We start from the raw sequence: 6,877 nt of genomic DNA on the forward strand, positions 1-6,877 counted from the left end.
CGCAATGTCTCTGAATGGTTCAGATCAAAGTTCGTTGTCTGAGAAAGGATTGTTGTTCGAAGTACACTGCCTGCAAGTCGATATTTCTTACTTTTAATGTTTGGTAACATTTTACTATTTTTTTATTTTGCTTTTATAAAACAAAAATACCAAAAAGATTTTCTTCATTTTGTCTTTAAATTTGAAAAACACAAAAACTTCAAAAAGATTTTTTTCCTTTTTCTTCGAATTTCAAAAACAAAATTTCCAAAAAGATTTTCTTATTTTTGTCCTTCAATTTCAAAAACAAAAATCCGAAAATCTTTTCCTTGTTGTTGTTTTCTGTATTTAATATTTTTTAGTGTATATCCCAATCCACATATATTGGTGTCCATTGCTTCGTGACTGCGGGACAAGTACAATTTTGAATCTTTACACTAGTTAGGTGTCCCTAGAAGCATATTAATGTATGTTGACTATAAGCCTCATAGACTCAATGTGTTTCAAAGCCTTAATGGATCACTCATTACGAGGGTTCCTTCCCAATCAGGCTATATTCACATTAATCAACGACCTACCTTTTTCTTCTCATTTTGAGTTAAGCGATTTCTGCTAAGTCCATATCATTTGAAGAGGTAAAAAATGTTTCTTAACCAATCTTTTTCACAAACTTTGTTCTTCACTATTCACACACTTCACTTGCATATCCGCGACATCTCTGGTAGAAACCAACCAAAATGTAGATATTGCACAAGTCTGTGTTTATGATCCAGATTTATTTTTTCGTGATGATGGTGAAAACCAAAATTCCCAACTTAAAAGGAATTGAAGGTGAACTATGTTCAAGATTTTAATGAAACATTTTTTTCTGTACCAACATTTGATATTCAAAATTGTATTTCTTTCATTATGCGTGGTCTTTATAAAATGTTCTTTCACCAAGATATTTTTGCCTAACAAGATCCAATTTTTGTTTTTCTTAGAATATGTTTCCGTTTGAATATCTTTTCGAATCTTCGTCACTTCGAAATATTTTTTCCACCTTACTTGTTCCTGACTACACTGGTTATACAAGTAATTTTGTTCATTTTACTTACACTTATGCTAAGTTGTGGTTTTGAACAAAATTGAGCCTATCTTCGAAGCCTAAGTAAAAAAGAAGTCCTTTGATATTCATTTACGAATATTCGATTGTACTTCACGGGTTACCACACAAGTAGTCTGATATCTCTCTTGATGTCGAATGAAGTTATCTTTGCCCAAAATCTTACTGGTTTTACATCGAATGTTTATTTGATGTCACTATACGCACATTTTTTTTTAAATTTTGGTTCCCATTATTTATTTGGCTCACATTTTCACATAAAATGCTTGAGGTCTTGGGTAATACCAACTCAAACCTAGATTTTGCAAGTCTGGCTAAGATTTCGCTTCTCATCCCAAATCGAATGAGCCCTATCTCAAAACGAAGGTCAAGTGAAGGTTCTTATCCTCTTGGAAAAAATGACACGTTCGGTGGATGTGATGGTTTGGTTCTTTCATGGTTTTCAAGGGAAAAGTGCTCATTACCTTTCCAAAGATAGCGACTTTTCCGAAAACTGTCCCACTTTCCAAGGCTACATGTAGCAGTTTTTTATTGGTGAATGATTCAAATTTAAAATATACGTGGGATATAAAAGGATTTTGGTGGTCAAAATTATAGAATTTATGCAATCTGATCTAATTTTCCCCAAATCTTTTCTTCACGATAATCATCTATTCTTTAAAACCCTAACAATGGTGGCACCAACTGGTCATGTTGATCCCTCAAACACCACTAAAGATGCAACATCTCAACCGCTGTTGAAGATGAAAATTTCAGACTATCTTGCTCAGCCTAATGTCTCGAAGTATCTAGATGAATTGATGATGCTGATTATTGCTCTCAATCATTCCATTATTTTAATGGTTATGTCTACTTCTTTCTCTATGCCCATGACATGATTATCATTGGCTGGTTGTACGACAGTGTTTAACAAATCTTCTAAAGTGGTGACGTTTAAAATCACGAATGACAAGAGTTACAAGTCACTATGAAGCAATTTGCATAGATATTGAAGATTCCAAATATAGGTCTATTTTACGAGGTTACTAATGAATAGGTGGTTCATATGTTTAATGAGATGGGTCATCAATCCCCACTCACAAAACTCTTTCGGTTTTGAAAGGCTGCCTTACCTTGTATCTGGAACTTCTTATTTAGGATTTTATATGGTGTCTAATAGGTCGCATCACTGGTCTAGACAAAGCAAAATTAGAAGTATATTCCATGATTGCAGCGCTATACTATGATCTTAATGTGGATTACGTTACTCAATTGTGGGAGGAGTTCGGAACGAGTATTTCTCACACCATTGTTTCGAATGGTGTCTCTTATGTGAGGTATTGTAGATTGATTTTGCAAGAAGTGTATGAGAAAGAAGGCATTCTAGTTCCATCTGATATTCCGAAGGCGTAGTTTACAATCTATCAGCATCCTAAAAGTGTTGAAGATGATCTAGTGTTACTTCCTATTGTGGCTCGAATCCCCAATGCCATGTTACGAAAAATGGATCCAACTAATCTTGTTCTTATTGCTTATTTGCCAACAATAAACTAGAATGAACCAGTAGGTATTTTGTTACCACAAGGTACAAAAAGCACTTCAAAGAACGGTAAAGCTTCTAAGAAACCAAAGAAGGCTGAACAACCAAAGTCCACTACTGTGCCAATCGAGAAAGAGGTTATCAAACCAGTTCAAGAATCTGTTGCAAAAGACATTCCAAAGGAAGTTGTTCCTTCAAAAATAGGTGTTATTAAATAAAGCAGGAATCCAGCACATCGACCTATTCATTCTCTAGAATGACCAATCATTGAAGATGAACTCTTTGAGCCTTTATCTTAATCGCCGAAAGGTTCTATTTCGAAGATCAGGAAAATTAACAAACCCCAGCTTAATCGAAGGGGTGTGAAATTTTTTGATGTTCCATCTCTAGTTTCACCAGCTTTGAAGAAACGAAAAGCACATGAAGTGGTGAAAAACATATAAAAGAAGAAGAAGCAGCTGGAAGATCCTCTTGATAAGGTTGTTTTGGAAACAGATTTTGAAAGTGGGAGTGACAGATCTCCGATTCGTCAAAAAGAGCTTAGATTTGGCTTCGAATCAATGCAAAGGGACTCTCCAGTTAAGTCGACTTTCAAGGAGACTGGAATTCTTGCTGGCACTGTGAAAGTATCTAATATGGACATAACCACTAATTTGGGTGATCATATAATAGCTACCATCCCTGAGAAGACGATGGTCATACAACCCGAGGTCTCGATGGCTGAATCCATTACGGAGGAGGTTCGAACCTCAGGCATCACTGTGAACATATCTAATATGGACACAAATGTCAACAAGGGTGAATGGGTGATCAATTTTGAAGCTCAAAGTACAACTTCTATCAAAACCTCATCTATTCCAACCACGCTTGTTTTATCTTCTACTATAAAAACATCCTTTATTGATACTTCAATTTCTTTACCTTTTCACTCTTCACCAATTCCATCTTCATTGCCTACTTCAATCATTTCACCAACTTTTTCCAACATCATGTATCAACCCATTACTTCATTTTTCTCCTCGTAATCCACTAAATGGGAAAAGTGTGACATCCCCATTTTCATGGCCAGAAAAGACCGATTTGTTTATACTTTATTTTGAAAATCAGAGTATCTTTTAAAGAAATATGTTTTGAAATTTGTTCCTAGAAAAAACATGATAAATACGTTATCAAAGCATTTCCGAAGAAATGTACTTTTATTCATTTTAAAAACATTGGGCTTTCATCGTCAATACATTAACATAGGCATAAACAGAACTTACATTCATTTACACTAGTGATCTACATAACTTTTAAATCTCTCAGTGTAAAGTAGCTTAATATCGACACCTATGATACAAATAAACTTGAGCGGGTCAGGTTGGGAAACATGGTGAGTACATAGGGTTTTTAACCCATAATAATATAGTTATTATGTTTAGACATCAAACAGTCAACCTAATTACCCATCCCTATTATCTTCTTTACTCTTAAGGATCTACCCTAAGAATCAGTTATTCTTCATTCATTCATTCCTAAGGATTGTCATAAGGAATAGGAACGAAGTCCATCGTTGCCAATGAAACAGCTGTCAATGTTATCTATTAAGCGCAGCTGCCAATATTACCATTTAGGCACAACTACCAAAATTATGACATTCTCTATGAGGCACAACTGCCAGGGTTTTCATGTTCTCTATTAGGCGCAGCTGCCGATACTAGCCATTGAGCGCAGTTGCTAGGATGTTTATAGTACATCGTAGATCAAAACATCTACAGGCTGTGGTTTAGTTGCCAATGGTTATCTATATGGTACTAGGTCCATTGCTGCCGATGTTCACCTATAGGGCACTATGTCCATAATATAAATGTTCCTGTATATCAACTTTCATCATTGATCATTCATCTACCCATGTTTTACCCAACATATTTTGTAGATATAAAATACATATACAGTTTAAATCATTTAAAACATGTATAAAATCGTTCATCCAGCATAGATAGCAAGTATACAGATAATATGAACACATAGCTTGTAATTTATATAAAATACTTCATATCTATGTGTAAGATGAAAGTAACTATGCACTCACTTGTTAAAGTGATAACTCGAAATTCAAGCAGGGCTTCGCTTCTTAATAATATGATTTCCTTCGTCGAAACCTAGTATATTACCACTAGATTTTAGTCTAATATTTATTGCAACTAACTATTAGTTTAGATATGTCATTAACTCAACGTCTACTTCATGATCTATCAAGTAAGGATCAACCACGCAGGACCGTTAGGAGGCAGGACCATTTCGGCATATAGCTTTTCTGAAATCCAACAACCAAACCCAACGTTGCCATTTTAGACACCTCTTCCGTAAGTAGTTCAATCATTATAACGAATTTGAATCACTAATAAATTTTATTTATAGGTTCATAATAACAATATTATAAGTTACATTTAAAGTAGGGTAGCATAACTTACTTAGCTAGAAGTCGGGCTCTCCAGGGGCAGAACTTCGTCGCTAAATCTTTCAAAGAAAGATTCTTGCACGCTTCAGCGCTCACCTTACTATACTAAAAACTACAGAAGAGAATTCGAATCACAAGGGACCAAAATGCCCGAGGGATAAGAAGAGAAAGACTCTTGAATCAACAGAAAGGTGCAAGAAATATGAGAGGCTAGAGGCTGTTATTTATAGTAATTGATTTTTCAAAAACCACCCTCTATATTTACTTAAATGACTAAACACCCCTTTATAATACTATTTTAAATAGATTTAATGATATTTGTACTAAACAAATTTTGAAAGTAGTCAACATTAGTCTTATAACAACTGCATCCTCGATACCTTTCTAATGATATATATATATATACATATGTATATATATGTAGACGTATATATGATTTATGCTTTATTTTAATACGTAAATGTGCTATTAAAAATTATAACTCGTTCATACGAACTCTATTTTTGATGTTCTTTATATCCATGTGTTGGTATTTACGAGTATTACAGCTTTCATTTAGACGTCGTCAGCTAATTCTCATTCTATCTCGAATTTACAAATTGGTATCGAATTTACCGCGCTTGAAGAGTAAAGACTAAGTTTCATCCATATCTTTCGCATACGAGCTCCATTTTCGACTGTCTTTTTCTCATTGAGCTCCTATTAACGAGATGTTAAATTCTTGTTTAAATTGTTTTGGTTAAAAATCGACCGATCTATAATTCGACTTTCGGGTTATGATTGTTATGCTAAATCTTAGAAAAATCACAACTTCCTCATATAAAGTCAGTTTGGAGGTTCTTTTTATGCACACTCTCGTTTTAACATATACTACGACTTTCGTTTAGATCGCTAAGGCTAGAAAGTATTTTATCGTAAATTCACTTTTTATGATTTCCGGTGTCGTGCCGGTCTTGCCGTAAAACTTCGACGAGTCATAACTTCTTTGTTATAACTCGGATTTCAGTGTTATTTATATGTACGGAAACCTTGTGGCATATATTATAATTCAGTCAAGATAATTTATTCAAAATAATCTTATATAAAAAAAAGTTATTTTTGACACTTATTGTCTCTAAATTGACTAATCTGAATCTGCGGGTGTTACAAAAAGATTGTTTAATAAAATGAACAGGATGATGATGATGTGATGGTGTCGTTTGCTGAAATTCAGTTTGACACAGAAGAAGATAATATTCCAGATCACATGCTGATGTTTGGGAAACAATTTAAGATTTTGAACAACATGCTGAATTCGTCGTTGCAAAGTCAAGCAGACATAGGGGGTCGACATTGAATGTCAGGAATTGAAATTGATATGTTGCTTAAGTCACAAGAGCATCAATCGAAGTTGGCTATGGATAAGTGTCACACCCCAAAACCGGAATGGCGGAAACGTTCGGGGGTGGAGGACGTCATGTACAGTATCACAACAATGCAAAGTAGTAAACAAGCAACAACATCATCCATTTCATTAATAATATAATTTAATACAAGTGTGTTTTGTCAAGTTATATAGACACCAAAAATATACATAAAAATAAAGAGGAGTCTTGAACGAGCTCCGACTTCTCAAAAACCTGGCACCGGTACCTGTCTACTAGTATCCTGAGAATACAAGTTATTTTGAAAGAGTTTATCAGCTTTAAAGCTGTTGAGATCATAAGTATATTAGTGTCTGTGTTTGTATGAAAGAATTTGTAAGATGTTTGTAAGATGTAAAGTATAAGTTTTGTAAAGTTTGCATTTGTTTGAACACTCCTAGAAAACCCTATGTTTCCTACTAAAAGTAGCC

Source organism: Lactuca sativa, chromosome 5, assembly GCF_002870075.4.
Source record: "Lactuca sativa cultivar Salinas chromosome 5, Lsat_Salinas_v11, whole genome shotgun sequence".
Taxonomy (NCBI): domain Eukaryota; kingdom Viridiplantae; phylum Streptophyta; class Magnoliopsida; order Asterales; family Asteraceae; genus Lactuca; species Lactuca sativa.